Source organism: Hylaeus anthracinus, unplaced genomic scaffold (assembly GCF_026225885.1).
Source record: "Hylaeus anthracinus isolate JK02 unplaced genomic scaffold, UHH_iyHylAnth1.0_haploid 4, whole genome shotgun sequence".
NCBI classification, from domain to species: domain Eukaryota; kingdom Metazoa; phylum Arthropoda; class Insecta; order Hymenoptera; family Colletidae; genus Hylaeus; species Hylaeus anthracinus.
Genome location: NW_026535289.1, coordinates 5886794 through 5905680, shown reverse-complemented (window position 1 = coordinate 5905680; position 18887 = coordinate 5886794). Strand labels below are relative to the sequence as shown.

The 18887-nt window shown below is 42.6% G+C and overlaps 2 protein-coding genes across 6 annotated transcripts in view; one reads left to right on the top strand and one right to left on the bottom strand.

Moving 5' to 3' along the window:
- LOC128895046 (E3 ubiquitin-protein ligase MYCBP2) overlaps window positions 1–18887 on the bottom strand; it is a 278943-nt gene that overhangs the window by 222216 nt on the left and 37840 nt on the right. The gene's annotated exons all lie outside the window — the stretch shown is intronic.
- LOC128895059 (uncharacterized) overlaps window positions 1–18887 on the top strand; it is a 56846-nt gene that overhangs the window by 12250 nt on the left and 25709 nt on the right. Inside the window, exon 1 of one of the 3 annotated variants that reach the window (XM_054157289.1) lies at window positions 16886–18301. The exons of the other annotated variants lie outside the window; for them this stretch is intronic. The gene's annotated coding sequence lies outside the window, so the exon portion shown is untranslated. Of the gene's footprint in view, window positions 1–16885; window positions 18302–18887 lie in introns of those variants that run through there. 3 annotated transcript variants of the gene reach the window in all.

Below are 18887 nucleotides of genomic sequence, written 5' to 3'. Positions count from 1 at the left end.
GTTAGCATAAATTCAACGGTATCCATGCCACTCCGATTCGAATCCTTAATGAACAACCACGTTCGCCAAGCGGGATAATTACACGTCGCGGATAAGGAGAGAGAAAAAAAAAGCGTTACCTTCGTACACAACACCTAACGGTAGGGAACACGTACGGCTATCGTTCATGGCAATTTCCACGATCCTGCGTTTCTTGTCGGTGCACGTAAGCCACGATCGGAACGATCGGTCGACAGTGATGAATGTCGCGTTACCGGTGGTCCGTCGTTGCAAAAACTCGCTATTATTTTGCCGAAGCATACCTCGATCGGAATTTCAGGCAAATTAACGAACACCGAGGAAAGCTCATGCAAAATGCACGGGACGGTATCATCGACAATCAATTGCCCCACCCCCTCCCCACGACCAATTTAAATTAATGCGAAACGAGCTCTCGTATTACGCGGACACGTAACCGCTGCGCGGTTGTGCTCTATGGCTTTATTTTTGGTGTATTGAATAACATTTCTTTTGATATTTTTAGGACGGTGTTTCATAACGTCAATAATTGTGTACAAAAAGAGAGAGCGAAGGGGTGGATAAAACTTCTCGAAACTTGAGAATACTGCTTTGTTTTGGATCGTGAATAAAAATACCTTCGAATAACTTGGATTTCCTTCGAGTCGAGGATCGCTCGCGAAGCCCAGGATCAATCTAGTAAGCACGCTTTGAATTACTGTGCTTAGTTTCAGGAAATCTTTTCCGTAGACCTTCGCTCGGAGGAGTTTGCTTCGCTAAGCTTATGTGCACAGAGATCCGTTTACATTGATGTAACAACCTCCTCGAAACGCGCATCGCGTACGAGATACTCTCGCCGATTTGCACGGGCGAAATAAACAAAACAAGAGACACTTGGTGCGTTTAAAATCCGTTTAAATCCTGTACACAGGTGATGTTGGCCAGTGGGAATGGAAACCAGATGGCACAAGATAAAGTCAAGCCTAAAATGATAAAACCCGATAAGTTTGACCCCAGACGCGTAGAACAACACGATTCCCAACTGGTAGCAGGAGATAGAGACCCCCTAGACTCGCATAACTCGATTCAGGCGAGACTGGTCGCGTAGGACCGGTTACCTAGCAAAGCCTCCAAACATGGGATCTCAAAGGGACGATCTCGGACACGTACGACACGGTGGACATGAACCTGCACTCCTCACGAAGTCGGATAGAAACGAATCTGAAGCCTCGAGACAGAAGTCACGCGAATTTGGGACGATGACAAAAAACGTAAGTTATTGTCATGAAATGGATCACATTGAAGTGGGTGGGTAGAGATGACACAGAGTTCAGGAGGCCTTCTGTAGATGACTGTTGCTTTGTTTCACCATACACGTGCATCGTGGAACTCGATAAAAATAAATTTAGAGTAAGATTACGTAAAGTCGGTCCCATAAATATTCGTAAATTAGATGAAAGGTTTGATGTTTCCAAATAAATTTTTCATTAGTAAAGTTTATCCATGTACATATACATAATAAAACATTTATTTGAAAACATCAAACCTGCTATTTAATTTAGACAAACTTCTTTAATAGACGTAGAGGGTACCAATATTTATGAGACTGACTGTAGTTAGTGCATTTTTTGCAGTCTTTGGATTTTATTCTGTAACCTTAAACTTTCTCCCAATCCCGAAACAAGTGGTCACACATACCAAATGTAAGACAATCATTTTTTACTCTTAATTTCCCTCTTTCAACTCAAAACTTCTTCAGCAAACCTACCCAAATCTCTTTAAATGGCTCCTGGTACCCACTTGCAAGTCTCTCCGTTGAAGTCGCCAGTTTCCAAGAAGTTAATCGGACGATTTTGGCTTATTCGTCCGCGAAAATAGTCGAATCGCGAATAAATACATTCCGCATCACCGGCACGCGTGTGTAGGAGACTGGAGAGTCGGGCCACACGCATCGGTCCCATGGATAAATATTTATGCATGCGCTCATGGCTGCACGTCACGCGCACCTCCCTCGAACCGTGGAACAGCGAAATGGAAAAACGCGCGGAATGTCGCAGAAATTTCAGTGGCACTTTACGACGTTGCCGTCTGTGCAACGGGTATCTTAAATGGATCGCTGACCCGCACTCGACTATAAACCGCCGCGAGGGTTTTTATTGTACTGAAAATGAACGCTGAAAGAGCCAGCGACGAGGAAACGGGGTAGTCTTTTTATTAGCGTTTCAAGGGGTCTTCCCGTTTAAGGAGTTTAAAAAAAATTCAATTATTTCGCCACTAGAAGGAAGAAGATGTCTAGGGTGCGTCTGTGCAATGGTATCATTTGGTGAAGTAAGGAAGTTACAAGCGGGTCGCTCTTTAAATGGCGTTTTACGCTGGTACTTGACGACCATGCTGTCTTGGAAAACTAGCATCGAGTTGTATCGAGCTTGTTTTTTGGTATTATTGAATTCACTGGAGATATACAAATGGTAGAAGTCTGTTCGAGTTTCGCCAAAGACGCGTGCCTAATTTATGGATGATTCGACTCACACTTTGTCTCGAAAAAATTATAAGACAGTGTTTAGTCGACATTTTAGTGACGTAAAAGCGAAACCCCTTGGAGCACTCGATAAGGGCGCAATTAAAATACAAGATCTAGTCGACGAAATTTCTTCTTATTTCTTCTTAGTCAACATTGTAGTGAAGTGAAAGTAAAAGCCCTTGGAGGACTCGAAATTTCTTCTCCCCCGAGAAATTCCAAAAAACCCATTCTTCCAGAGTCGAAAAGTGAAAAGAGCCCTCGACATTTGAGTACCAGCACCACCGTTGGAATCTATTACACGGTTAACGGGTGAGCGACGACGACGGAAAGACGGTCAAGATAATTTCTAGATATTTCACGAATTATCGGGCCGCAGGTGGTTTACGATGACTTTTATTCGCGCAATTTACAACGAGTTTTCCATCGGCGCCGCGATCGAGAAGCCGGTGCATCTGAAATATGACGAAAAATATTAGGTTTTACGAGCGCCCAACCTATGGCTACGCCGACAGCGGGGAAGGCGGAAGCGTGCAGCCAGCGGAGAGGCAAAGTAGGAAAGGGCGAATTTATCGTTAGTATTTTTCTTCGCGCGCAAGTGTGCGGAATCTCGAAGTTTCGCGCGGACCTTCCAATATCTTTTCCTCGAAAGCACGCCAGACGCGACAGCCCTTCTCGGAGCTACGCGAGATGGAACTACAGCCGAAAATTCTCGCCGGTCACGGACGAAGGAAACGCTCCTGATGCGATTCCAAAATTTGAAAAGAGAGGAGAGAAAGAAAAATCTTTATTTTAATTCCACGCGTCGGGAATATCCGTCGTTGCGTAACGGACGCGTCAGAATTTATTTCCAAGCGTGCAAAACTCTCTCACTTATGAAATCGATTCGGTGCTCCCACGCCTCGCTCGACCGAAAGTAATTAGTATACAATACGTGTCATAAACGCAACCCCCAAATTTTAAATATTTCCAGTGTCGGGTGAAACATCGATGGAAATTTTTGATAGGTATCAGAGCGCAATGTGGAGTAACTCGATTTAAACAAAGAGGTATGAAATTTAACGCATGTTCCAGTAGTGGTAGACTTTCAAAAGACATCTACATTCACGCTTAACACGTTGATCGCAACGTCATCCATATATGAGTGACAGTGCTTTTCACTGAAGAACTAAAAGAATTAATTCTGAAAATCAAGCATCAAATCAAATAAATCTAAATAAAATTCATGAATGTTTATAGAGTCGCAAGAATAAATACCACAATAAATATTTAATTATATAGTTTGCGATTGTCTAAATAATATTTAATTACAATAGAAATTTTCAAGTATATTTGTTTAGCCGTCAACGTGTTAATTGTTGAAAAATTTGATATACTCCATACCATGTGTTTTATTAGAAAATAAAATTCTAACGCGATTGGTAACCCCTTTGTATCATCCCTTAAACAAAATGTAAGTCCAAGTTACGACTAACCATCATCCTCTAGCTATGAATTACATTCGTTAGGCCAGGCTAAATTAAATTTTTTCCGAAATTGAAATGCTCTAAAATAATTATAGAGCACCTTGCCACCCAATGCATCGAATTAAATTTTGTTAATTACAAATAAATCTCCAAGCGTTAGCAAACGCGTCAAAAGCGTAGTCGCGCACACCGAAAGCATAACCAATCCCGTCGACGAGCGAAACGAGCAAAAACGTCACTGTATCTGCAACAAAGTCCTCGGAACAAGGTGTTCTCGAAAACGCGAGAAGCCAGACACAACGGCTCCCCTCTTCCCCAGGGGAATCGTGCGCCAGGAGAAACTCGGCAAACAATTATAACTTCCGGTGAGAAACACCATAATATAGTCGAGCCTCTGGTGCACGTCGCTTCGAAACGTTACACTTATGGCCCCCGTTGGTGTTGCCAAGCCCCTGAAATTCTGCCTTTGGAATTTCAGGTTCCGCCGTTGCGGTCGTCCGATCCCTTTCGTTCATGTTTCTCCATCAACCCCTACGTCACGCCAACCCCCGGTGTCCCACAGAGTCTCTATCTTCCTAACTTCGGCTAATTTGTCTTTGTCCAGCTGAGCTCCGCTCGATCCAACCCTCCCGAACCGTTTGTTTATTTACCAGAACACTCGAAAGGTAACACACGATTCTATCGCTGAGTGTCCTTATTCGTCTCCGGCTAAACGGCGATAGGTGACCGTCGGACAGGCGAGAAATGTCGCCTCGCCTAAGCTCCGTTTAGTCGAGGAGCCTCACTTCCTCTATCAATTTCAATTCAACTATAGTTGACCGATTTGCAAACGTTTCAGGATCTGGTGATTTCTAAAAAAGTAGCTCATTTAATAATCCCAAAATTTTAATAGTTTATAATAGTACCCTTTGTACTCGGATGTCCCCTCTGAGGAGACGTAGAAAACCCAGAGAACATAATCAGATAAGGTAAATTCTTTCGAGCACAACATTTTCAAAGGTGAACACTTACTTGGAGGTTTTCATTCGAGTACCACTGTTGTGGCCTGACACCCGATTATTGCAACATATGATCGACCATCGCTAATTGAGTAACGACCCGACTAATAATGTCCGAAATCAGCGACATACTTTGACGCGAGCACTGCAAGCTTGCAGCACTCGCGCCTGGTATCATGACCATATATGGTCATGCCCGATTGCCAACAAAGACTATAAAAACAATAACGCTTTGTAAAGTGGAGGTCTGAACACATTTTAAATAAAGTCATTGTTGAGAGCACATCGCTGGAGTTACGATCCTTCGACTCGTCATCGAACACCGGTGAATTCCAATTCTTTAAACGCTCCGAAACCTACGATATCCCAAAATCCTTTAAAAATCGCCTGAGGGCACAACACCACGAACAAATAAATCAAAGTATCATTACAATATGTTACATACTTTATATGCTACATTATTTAATACAACATGATTCCTCTTAGCACATTCTGTGGTAGACAGCAAATTCAGATGGAAGAAGGTGGTCCTTACAAACTAAAACAAAATTGCATCGAAGTCGATACTCCGATTTACTCTTCGCTCTCGGTCTATCGGTCTTTCAGAGAGCTCCGCTACCATTCTCTTTCCGAGCTCGTTCGTGATCCGGCAGCCGAAATCTCCGCATCCATTGCGGAATCCATTCATCTAACCTAAACGTTCGCTCGATCCCATCCGCTCTGTCCCAAACACTTGTCATTCACACTCATTGTCACCCATACGATCCCCGAGTTGTGGCGGGCTCAAGACTGGATCGAATGAATAATAGATCGGCTGACGTCAAAGATTCGAATCGCATCGAATACTATTAGACGCCAGAAGGTCTCGAACGCCTACCTCGATCTTCGAGTCTTGAAACGTTTTAAAGTGGTGTTCGGTCTTGGTCTTGAACTCTTGGTCTTGAAGTTTCGAGCTTGAATTCTCAATCTTGGAAAGTCTCGGAAAACTTTTTTTTTTTTTTTTTTTTTGAAAGTCTCGAACATCTGTCATAAATTACTAAATGAATCGACGCGAAATGTTCCAGACTCGTTGAAAGTTTCGAGACTTTGATCGCGGTTTTCAGAATCAACCAAGACTTGCGAGGCTAAGAAAAACATGGAAATCAACCGAGACCTAGAAACGAATCAAGAATTGAAGATCGACTTCACTCTTGAAAGTTTCGAATCTCTTTCGAGACACAAAATGACAAAAGATTCCTACGATCGTTCACGAGTCGACCAAGCAAACCTGAACATTCGTCTAATCGCACCCCACGCAATTAAATACCTCTTTCGCGAACAATACTCTCCTGTCTCTTCCATAACGCGATTATCCAGCTGCGTCTTTCTCATTCGCCCATCTCGACCTCAATCTCGTCTGCGACGGATTCAGCAGAGTTCGCCGTGCCGGTGTGCGCTCTCGTCGTCCTGGTCGCGTTCTTTCGGCATTTGTAAACAATGCACCACGATGCATCGGTTCAAACGACGTCAGGCAAGCCGCAAAGTTTCCCCCTGGCACGTTTTCCCCTCTTCGTAGAGCAAAGCCGTGAAGTACGTCCTCGGGCACTGGGTCAACGTTCCCGAACAGTGCGCCGACCCAGTGTTTAATGGAGAGGATTCGTCTACCCGACGGTTCCCTTTTACGCGACGGTAGTTGCGCGCACAGCGAGTAAATCTTTTTGAAATCCATGACTCGCGGCTCCGTTTAGTAAAGGTACCGTATTTTCCCTCTGACTCTGTGTTCCTCGCGCCGAAAAAGGCTGCGCGACGATATTTTTTTTCTCTCTAGCCCCGCGACGCGCACGCTTTGAAATATTCAGCTGATGGGATCGTTAAAAGCCACGGAAAATGAGACGAGATTCCGCGTTCGAGATGCGGCGATCGTGCTCCGAATGAAGTATTTAATACCGTTGCTGCGCCACTGGACACGTATGACCCGATGTAGTATTTCGCGTGGACTGCGTCGCGGCGCCGTTCGTTGTGAGTCGAGAAGATACCCGTGCAATGTTTTCAGTATTTCTGGTAAAGAGTAACTTTGTTTTGCTTGGAGTACTTGCGTTAGTATTTTGTGATGTTCAAGAAAAACAGGATTTAACGATTTTCTTTGTGGAAGTATAGTAACAGGCTGTGTTAGTCTTTGTCTTCTCGTCGCAACCCCTGTCATCGATTGTTGTATGATCAACTGATAGCCAATGGATAACCAACGCAGATATCACGTTAGAATCATCCTCACAAAAACATCTTACTCATAGCTTTCGAATTCTAGCCGTTCTAGCCTCCTGTCCAGATTGCACCCGAAGTCTGTTATCTTAGCCTACATAAACTCCTTGCATTTTGGCGTGCGTACTTGCCATTACAATTCAATAAAGTCTCTATAATAAAAGTGTTGCGTCTTTAATCTCCGGACTCGGGATCGAACACGATCTACCTTCCTCTTCTACTCTTATAAAAGTCCACGAATCCCATTCGGATTTACGTTCTATAACACCTCTCCTCCGGAATTAATTTTCACATTTCTTCAGGGAAAAGCCCCTGTCACCCGTACATTGTAGCAAAACCACCCCCGATCTACCATCCCTCCAACGAAAAGTCGATATCCCGAGAAAGCCGCGAATCGTTGTCCTATTTTCACTGTTGTTGCGGAAACGTGGCACGAACCTTTAGTAAAATAGCTAAAAATATTCCCGGCGCGATCGCGTATTCCTGAACCGAGCTGAAAACGGGCTCAGATCGAGCAGAAAATAACCAAGCAATCATCCGCGCCGAAAAGGCGCGCGAGTTCACCTGGTAAGCAAACAGACACGGCGGATCCGGAAACGGAAATAGCAGTTCCCGATCACGGCGGCGTCCCGTCTGCACCCGCTGCCCCTGGAGGAGAAACAACGATATCATCGCGAGACCTGGCACCGGGGTTATTGGACCCATCTAGCTTATGTCGATGGATACGTCGGGTGGTGGGAAGCAGTCGAGACGCCGCCGCGCCATCCGCCTGGCGCCCTTTCAGCTCGACGCGGACCACCGCGACGATCGGCTGTGTTCGAACCCTCGATCGCTGTCTCAACGAAAACTGTGTTCCACGGGACCGTTGACGAGCCAACTGTCCGTGAAATCGCATCTCCGTGATGTTATGCATCGACTGCCTCGTTTAACATGAAATGGGAGACGAAATGCACTGGACAGGATTTTTCAGATCAACTCCTTTGCGTTTGGAGCGTTTTATTTAACACGTTGAGCGCCACATCGCGAACATACGGACACCACCAAAGGAGTAAGTATCAATGAAAACAAATCTGGATAGAATTCGTAAATTTTAACGAGAATTCAAAAATAAATAATACGACAAATGCTAGATTCTGTAGTTTCTAATTGTCTCGAGACGAAATTTTAGTCCTGTAGACATCTCCATGCGAATCAGTGTGCTAATCAACGTATTAACACTGGGGATTACGAAGACGGTCGGCTGTGCTCAAACCCTCGGTGCCGTCTCAACCGAAACTGTATTTCACGGGACAGTTGGGCGAGCCAACTGTCTGTGAAATCACATCTCCGCGATGCTGTGGATCGATTGCCTCGTTGAGCATGAGATGGTAAACGAAATGCACTGGATGGGAAATTTTCGGATCAACTCCTGTGCGTTTGGAGCGTTTTATTTAACAATGGAGATTATCAAGACGGTCCAAATTGACTCATGTACCGTGCAGAGGTGATAAGTTGGCTAGGAGATCTGATTGGTAACAGTATAGTCTCCTTTATTGTACTGTAGAATTCCATAGTCTATATCGTAGAGTTTTTAAGTATAATCTAGGAGACCAATCTGTGTCGCTATGCAATTTCCCAACGGTGCACAGTACATGGTATGGCACACCAGTTTCTAATATATTGCACAATTTTCGCAACAAAATTTAAAACAGTATACTGTTACCAATCAGACCCACTAGCCAACTCATCATCTCCGCACAATACCCCGACCTCTTTTTTCAAATAGCTAAATTATTGACAACGTTGTTCCTGCATTTTATAGCCAACACTTTTGAAATGGTGAACGACAAACGTATACCTATTGCACATGTTTCAGTGTCTTAGAGTCGTGCAACAGTGCGTTCGAACGAGTCCGACGAATGCGCTAGGTGATAAAGAGCGTAAGCTATTTGAAAAGAGAGTTCGGTCTCTACCCAATCGCTGTTTTTCCACTCTTCTGGGTTTCTGCGCACTGCGTCCGAGAAGTAACACTTGTTGATCGAGCCCACGGACTATGATTTAACGAGCGAACGTGACACGGAATTAATCAGCTGGCTCGGCACTGGCTCGCTCGAAAACACGAGTGCCCGTGTTGGACTCGTTTCGAAGACACAAGAGAACAGCTTCGACTGTGTCACGGATATACCGGGGCCGGCATCGATCGTTCTCAGAGAACGTTACATAATATACGCGTTCGAGGAAATTCGGGGTTGTACGGCCAACGAGGGTAATATCAGCAGCATTGTTCGAGAACTTCAAATTTTCAGGCAACTTCAAATTTTGAGTAGCTTTAAAGTTTTTCGTCGCACCTTCTCGAGGTGGAGAATGATCTGAAATCTGGAACGTGACCCGATGTAACTGTCGACAGTGTCACGAGAATGGATGCTGCGTTATCTTTCTACCAGTTCATCGTTAAGGTAGAATTTATGGTACACTGATGTAATAATGACTTTGCAGGAAAGGTGGGAAAAAATTGTGGAAAGAGAAAATGAGGTTAACTTAAGGGTATGTTTCATATATTAATTTGAATAGCAGAACAATAACACAAGATATTTGAGGATCAAAGATTGAATTACGGATCACGAACAATAAATTTGCTCTCTGACGTGAAACAAACAAATATACAAAAATTCCTGTTAAAAATACCTGAAAAATGTAACCTTATAAAAGAACAGTACTTGTCCAATAAAAATCTCGTATAGGTGCTGCTCTATTCTGAATCTCAGATCCAACTTAACCCTCCCCACATCGTAACATACTATAGACATCATTCGAGGGGAATTCCTCTGCTGTCGCCGATACAGCCACAACAATTTTCCCAATACACCGTCTAATTAATCCCCACGATTAATAATATCGCGTCGACGATATCCGTACACGCGTCCCAACGGCGATACTAATGGAAATAATTACCGATGGAATCAGCCTAATTTCTCACGGTGTCCAGGACGATCGGGTGGACTGGAAATCGGAAATACCCGTGGACGCGATTAATTCCAGCCACGGCCAACCCTCTCGATATTTTACCAGCGCCAAAGAGCTAGGAGGGATCGAGGCGTCTACCTCCGCAGGAAACCGCCGTCGTAGACAAACGAGCGGGATGACATCTTGACGAATCGATCATCGATGCCGTTTCTTATCAGCGAAAGGGTGGGCGACTGGGTCTGCGCCAAGTTGAAGGTGACAAGTTGACCCGCGATCCTTCGCGTGAGATTTCCGTGCGGGATTTCAACGCGACGTTCGGTCGTGCGCGACACGATACGAAGGCCAGGCAACCAAGACGGACCGGAAGGTGATAGCGAAAAAGGGCAAACGCGGTAGAAATAGGAGGGAAAACGAAAACATTGCGAGGGAAACGGCGTGGCAGTCACTGGCGCGGTAATCGGGCAATTAAGGAAGACTGGGATAGTCTCTCTTATGGAAGTGAATTGAAACTCTTTTGGAGGTTTGCATGGTGACGTTTCAAGCAGATATCGAAATACTGTTTGAGAGGAATGATAGAACAGATGAAGAATTTTCTTTTACAATAGAACTTGTGAAGAAATGGAATTAAATAATGAGTTCATGTGTAATAAATTTTGAGATACTCCAAGTATATTTCTGTTTTACATTCCCTTATATGGGGCCCATTATTCCCCTATGCAATCTCTTTACATTCCTAACTATCCTTTCTCCTCCTTCCTCTAAGTTGCCAGAAAAAAATTCAGATCAAGCCATCATCCCCTCCGTTTCCCATTCACCTTGAATTCTGAGCAAAACAAAACGGCACGAATTAACGCAACTATTCGGCACAAAACGTTGATAAGCCCCAGAGTTGATGAACTTGAAGTAAAATCACTGGAAACGCGAGAGCTCATCGCGGTGGCCGATAACCGCGGAAAGCGTTGAAAACTGAAATTTCCCGACCGTGGAGAATTTCAATTTGAAATGCAACGCCGCTCGCCAGATTCTGTGTGGGTTTCGGAACGGCCGCGTATCATCCCTGACGTGCAGACAGAATGATAAAAGGCGTAACTTTATAGTTGTTAGAGCCGAAATGGAGGGAAGGAGCCGCGAGACGCGATACCGCGACTTTTTCTCCACGGGCTGGAGAGCTTATTTAACCGACACATCAAACCGACGGGAGTGAACTACCCCGGAATATCTGGGGCCCGGAAAAGCGTATGAATTGTTGCGCCAGAAGTGGAAGGGAGCGAGATTTTTCACGTGACTGACGTCAGCCACGATGATTTAACCCCTTCGTGCTCACAGGATCGTTTCTGATGCGCGCCGGTCTCAGACAATTTATATTTTGCGTGCTCTTTATTCTGTAAACATGGAAAGTCCATGCACTTGATTCAAAGGGGCTTTAAGAGTTTGTTTTTCTTAATATTCTTCGAGGTTGATGAACTACTCGATCTATATCTTTAAAAATTTCCTAATAAAGTTTCACTCCAAAAGGATAAATAAAGCATTAAACACTCAATATATAAATCATCCGAGAGAAGTGCAATAATTTCGTGAAAAAAAGAATAAATAAATACAATTAACCGACATGATAAATCTTCGAAATTCCTACACCACTCGCAATCTTTTCCAGTGAGATTTTTCAGTGCAGTAATTTAACACTCCCCAAATAAATCTAAATAACAACTTCTTCTTTCTCTGTACGCTTTCGCAATTTCATTATATTCGCAACGGAACAAGCTGGATTTAAAAATAAAAAAAAAGTAATATTAATCGCGTTTGAACGTGGCCACGCCGCGAATGAAAGACAGAATGAAACTTAAACTTGCCCGCGGTCGTGCAACGCTCGCAATTTCAAAAGTTATTTAGTAACTGGGGTTCGAAACACGTTATAATTAAAACGAAATTTCACGATGCATGGGAAGCACATGCGATACCGTGCAGGTACGCCAACTTTTCGTGCGTGGAGTGTGAATGACAAACGTTTGCAACGGTACCGTGATAGGGACGGGCGAAATTTTTATCTAAACGACAATTTCGAATAAATAAAAATACCGAGCGAAGGGTTGACAATTATTCATCTGTTGCGTGTTGAATGAAAAAATTACAATTTCAACTCTGGAACAAAACGTTTGAACAAATTAAAATGCGAGTGTAGAGGTTAATCCAATCTTTGTTATAGCGAGGATTTTTTAGCGCGTCGATTATTATGATCCATTGCTTCTTTGTTTACTATTTCACTCGAAAATATGGCGAATGAAAAGATATACTATTTTTTAACTTTAATCTAGAGAACTTTCGTTAGCATTCTAAATTAAATTCTAATCTTGATTCTTAGCTTCAAGAGAGGCACGAATCGGTCCGCATAATGATCTCGAATCACGCTATAATTGAAACGAAATATCCATCGTTTGGAAAATACGAAGTATATCGTACGTGCGAACGGAAGAACCTTTCCCTGCGTCGAGGATGAATGTCAAGGGTTCGAGACGACGTGGAGGAGATCGAGTGGCTTAGAATTGGAAATCGATTAGGATTGAAGTGCGTATCTGACTGAATTCTCGAAATGCGCGCGGGAGTTTCGCTGGTGTGAAAATGCGAAGGTCTAGGTTGTGAAACCAACGCGATCGTAATTTAGAGTTAGTCGACAGTTAATCGTTTAAAAATGTGTTCGATGGTTATACTCGGGTCGGAATCAACTTGGCATTGAAAGCCACTTCTGCCACTGTGAATCATGCCTATCTACTCGAAAGATTTACGCGAATATGCGAGAGCCTTGAGCGAACACTTGATTTTGATCCGATTATTCGCGTTTATGGTTGTTCGGAATTGGTTCAAAGTCGAAGTCATTGTGGATTTATATGGTGAAATGTTGCACGGAATTTTGCTCGGATCATTGTACTTGAATTTCAGTATCACAATTTTATTGTTGTAAACAAGTCATTTGAGTTGTTTCTTTTAAGTAAATTATTTAAGAAAATTGCAGCTCGGTCTCGTAGAAACCTCACACGTTGAAATTTACCAAGAAGAAAATGATCAAAACCTCCCTGTGTACTATTATATTTAGTTACAGTCTCTTGCCAGATATAAACCGTATCTGTATGTCCCCAGTGTTTCCACAAATTTTCGTACGATTCTCAGTCAACGTCAGGAACAGAAACGTCGGTCGCATACGAAGTTTAAGAGAAATTAATCGCCATAGTCCGCTCAAAACAAGCATCCTCGTTGAAGATAAAGACGCAACCGTGGCGTACGCCGAGCGATAAATCACGCAACCCACCGACCGGAGGAAAAAAAATCCTTACGCGGATTGAAAATGCTCAAAAACAGACGGAGAACTCCGCGGTAAACAATCCTGCGGTTTCGACTGACCAGCGCACCGCAATTTCGCGCGGGGGGAGAAGCTTTTTATCGGAAACCCTCGCCCATAATTAATCACTGGTTAATTAACGGGGAAAATACCGAAAGAGAGGAAAAGAAACCGTGTTACCCTTATCAAAAATGATTGTATATCCTCATCGTCGAGCGAAATAATAAATTATTGTTTTAGAGAGTATTTAATGCCAGTGATTCTACGCACTTCTTACACGCGAGGACTTTTTGCTATTTTAGTTTCAAGAAGTTCGAAAAATTGGAGACATTCATGAATGTACTATTTCATATAATAAGAGGGCATCTAATTTTTGCAGAAAAAATATGCCTTTCTATATTACCTCGATCCAAAGTAAAATATATCCATTACACGTCCAATACCATCGCCAATACCATCGAAATAAAAAAGAACATTTTGCGCTATAAAAACACAAGCATTCATTAAACCGAAATTCTCCAATGCGTTAAATACACGCGTTACTTAAGGGAGGGCACTACCAGCTGTTTATTACTAAGTAAAATTTGACGTCTTTCGGTACACTTTTCACAGATATGCCTTATCCGATCGTACCCAACCTTTTTTTAGATTGCTCTACAAAGTCTAAACTATAAAACAGCGATGAGTTTTTTTTTCTCCAAGAACATTTTCAAAAAAAGTCAGGACGACTTTCAACAAAATTTTTTTTATTTTGTTAACTAAATAGAATTTTGACAAACCGCCTTCACTGTTTTGTACATAATTCGATTCTGCGTCAAACAAAAAAAAATCCGAACTCGATAGGTCAACTGTAGCCAGAGTAATTGGTACCGAAAGATCAAAAAATACGATTCTTTAGGAAACGCAAAAAAAAACAACAAAAAAAGGCGGTTTATATTTTAGGCTCCTTACACACCAATAGGAGAAATACCAATTATTTATCCGTACAATATGTGCGTAATAATCTAATTGGTATTGTTAGTGATTTCAATCTAAAAATAATAAATAAAATCCACAAGAATCACATGACTTTTTATATCAATTTTCACACAATTTTTTACCAACAATTTTCTTTTCCATTTTTAACTATCGGAAAATTATGAAATTAACACCAACAGATCCAAAAAAAAGGTTAAATTTTATTAAAGCAAAATCGATTTTTTTCGTAAAAAATGTGTAGTGTGAAGTTAAAATAAATTCCTAAACAATGCTTCTAAAATTCCCATATCGGTTAGAAAAGGACAATTCTCTTTATCCAAACGTAGAACGTACCGAAAGTGTAATAATAGTAAAAAAAAATCGGTTACATACAAATTTCATTCAGCGTCGGGTTCAATTTCGATCGTTCTCGTTTGCGCGGGTTTTTTTTCGCCAGCTATTAATGACTGTCGGCCAGACTCAGCTGGAAATCGAGGATTAGGCGACTGAAAAACGGTAAAAATCGTGATCGTCATTATGGAAAAGCGGATTATTTCGATGCTCGTTCGCGTAATCACGCGCGATGTTCGCGCGCTGAAAGAATCCTGAAAAATTCGCGGAATTCACGTGCCTTCCCTCTCTATTATTTATCGAACTTTCTCCACATTCATCGAAAAAATTCGCGAACCGTGCAATTAGGAAGGAACGAAACATTAATTTGTCGAGGAAAACAGGAGCACTATAGCACCATCACAGTCAAGGGAATAGCAATGTTTTTTCTTTCTCAAATTGAAGTTCTTCTGCGAATTCTTTCAATTGAAACAGTAAAACCATTAAATGCATGCAAACAAATTGAAATATTAGACTCCAGTGTACCCTATAAAACATTTGTTTCAAATTGCAATTTTAAAACTTTTAGTATTTATACTAGAATCCAACAAGATCTGTACCTTTTACTTGTAAATAATACCCATCAGCCTTTACTCACATATCTTGAGGGTATCATTGTCACTAAATACTTCTTGTCGAGTGCTGCGTTACATTTTTACACGTTGCAAGCCCTTCTGTTGATTCATTAATTTTTTCAATAGAGACACTCTTCGAGATCGAAGGTTGGGCGTATTAAAGGGATCAAAGAAAGGGAATCGCGGACTAAGAAATTTAATGGCGCCTTTGTCGTTGTTAATGCGAGAAAAAGCGATAACCTGATTAGCCTCGAGTGACTATTAAACACGTCGGGATCACGTTTTTGCGTCAGTTTCTGACACTGTCGCTGGAATGGAAAATCCTGCACCGTGGAAACTGTAGCGAGAGCAACTTCAATTTACCTTTAATAAAACCAATTTATCTTTCAACTTCCAGACATGCTAATGCTGTTTTAAAATTTTTAAATCCTAGACAGAGCATCTCTCGTTGAAGAAAAGTACCGAACACGAATGTTTCATTCACTGACCATAACATTCCTGGATGAAAGTATGTGTTCTTAAATTGCCACGCGAAATTACTAATGGTGGATTAGTACGTTAAAAACAGATCGACGAATAATATAAACATAAAGCAATTTAAACTTTAATTTAATTTATATGAAATTCCACGCTACGTTTCGTCGAGTACTGAAGTATGAAACGTAACTCGAAGCCAGCGAAATAATCGCTTGAAATAGCAATCGTTGCCGCGGAAGATCCGATATTCAGCAGAGTTATCTGTCAGCGCCTTATCAGCGTGACCGATAAGACTCCCTTTCGCGACACCGGAGAAAGCATCGCGGAAATAGAGCATGATATAAAAAGCAATGATATCATCGTGCCATGTGTTGAATTTCGCAAAAATCCTCGGTGTTCGATATCTTTACTCCCAATCCCTCGCTTGGGCGAGGTACACACTTTTCAATATTTTATTTTACGAGTACACACGATATCTATATCAACGATACCGTTGAAGTCGTATAGCACTATGAATTTGTTCTATTTCTAATCTCACGTTCGGCAAAAATACAAACAGCTATCGCGACAAACTGTTTTCATTAAATTGAATGACTCGTGAAGTCGCAGTAAGAAGCTACGTTTACAGCGACACGGCTTTACGGCCTCTTGGTAATATGAAAATATTTTGCGATACCACGAATGAAAAATGTTTCGACGAACATTAGCACGATAGTACGAAAATAACACCAAACAAATTTTTATTTAACGAGTAATTGGAACAAATCAGTTCATTGTCAATGGTACTTCAATTTCTTTGTTGTAGGAAATAAAATTCTTATTTTGTTGATAAGTTCTTATACTATATCCAAATGATTACTTTTACAAACGTCTATTACCCTAACGCAATGAAAAGAATGCTCGCAGATGCCAGCGTGCAATAATAATTAAAATGCCAGACTTGGATCCAAGGAAGGCTCGACTTTTTCCCACGATTGTTTCGCGCTGGCATACGCGTCAGCCGATTAAACGTGCCATTCTAATTCGATCAACTCGGATCGCGCAGCTTTTGTGGCGAACGAAACGTATCCCCAACCGTATCGTTTCACCGACGAGCCGTGTTCGCGATCACAGCCGCAAAAGTTTACGCCTGGCGCGAAACATTGTTGGCATAGCTCGATACGTGACCTACGTACCTGCGTTTACATGCAAATATCCCGCGCGACAGACTGCAGCCAATCTAGGACTAGAGAGGCGAAATCCGTAGCGTCGTGTCGCGGGGGCAAGTTAAAAGTGCAAGGGCAAATCGATTCGGTGGACGGGAAAAATGGAACGGAGATACGAGAACCGATAACGGGGCGTCGTTACAAAAATAAATTTGTTGCCCCACTGAAACTTTGCCCTCTGTGCTTAGGGATGGGGAAAAGTTTAGGAACAATTCAGGTATAGGTAAAATATTCATCGAAAACGTCGAATAACGAAGGATAATTTGTGCAATTCCATGAATCATAGTTGGTATGTGTGATTGTTCGTTTTGTTAGAATCGATTCGCGTGTTCAGCTTGTCACATGCGTGCACGAATATAATTTGCATTGCTCGGATAATAAATCGACAAATTAGCATGGCAATTTATATTTCTCTGTTCGCTGGTAATTATAAGCTAACGAAATGAAATGCAGGCACTTTTTCCTCGATACCATCGGTTATTTTTTATAATCGACTTTAGCAAATTGAAATTCGTTCGACACAGAAAATTCGCGTTCTAATAATCGGTGGCTTAAATACACCTCTGGGTACAGATTTAAAAAAAAAAAAAAACAAATCTGTCAGAAAAACAGTATGGCTCGGAGGAACAAATAATTCTTTCTTCCGAGACAACAACGGAAAGTAAAATAAGATGGTACACAGTAGTCCCCATAGAAATTGCATCACCTGAAAGACATTAATCACACGAGCAAGAACAACCGTCTGCATTGCATCGGACATCGATGATCCACGTATACATTACAGAAAACATAATTTACCGCGATAAAACCATTTAACGTCGTCACAATTCTCGGTGCATTACATATGCATGGCACAGTGCAATTTTTAATGCAATTTCTACGGACACCACCGTCCTCCGACCTCTGGGAGCAAGACACGCGTTCCAAGACGGCGGAAAACCGACTGAAAAGCACGCGAGGGAGGGAGCTTGCACTTGTACGGTGGGGATGCAGTTTGCCGTCGCAGCAACAGACCAAGTGGCGGAGAGAAACGCGGAGAGGGGATTTGGGATCTTTGATCGACGGCGGGGAAGAGAGTAGTGGGGATACTCGTGTCGCGCGATAACCGACGCGAGGTGCAAACCAGCCGCGAATTCGAAAGGCGGCCAGTTGCTGTTCGCGCGTCGTCGGCGTCGCGTCGCGAGTATATCGAGTCGAGATATCGAGGTAAAGCTCATCTCGCGTACTAGTCTTCTTACAACCGCGAGACCTACCCTCGTTCACAATTTCCCCTCTGACGAGCCACTCCGCGAGGACATCGACGACAGTGTCCGTTTAACCAGTTAAAATGAAAAATAAAAGAAAAAAAAGGAAAAACAATAGGAAAGGGGGAATCTTTTTTGGATATATAACATAGAAAGTGCAATAGACCCGCGGGAGCTGGGTAACAGTGGAAAGTTTACTCGCTGAATCACGCGATGCAAAGGTTACACAGAGACGTCGATCTCGCGGTTGCGTTCCTCTCGAGGACACGATCTATCGTGCTCAAGAGAGAAAGAGACCGTTCGACCTTCCATCGACGACAGCCGTGGAACATCCTCGAGAGATCGTTGCATAACTGTTCACACGACGTGATAGCGACAGTAAACAACGGTACGCCGCGGATTTTGTCCCGCCGGCGACGCAAACAGTGGGTGTGCCTGTCCCGAGACAGAGATCGGCGAAATTTCCGTTCGGATAACGAATTTCCGAACGTAGGATCGTTGATGAATCGCTTTAAGGTCGTTGGTTGTTCGATTAAAATTGGAGCGTT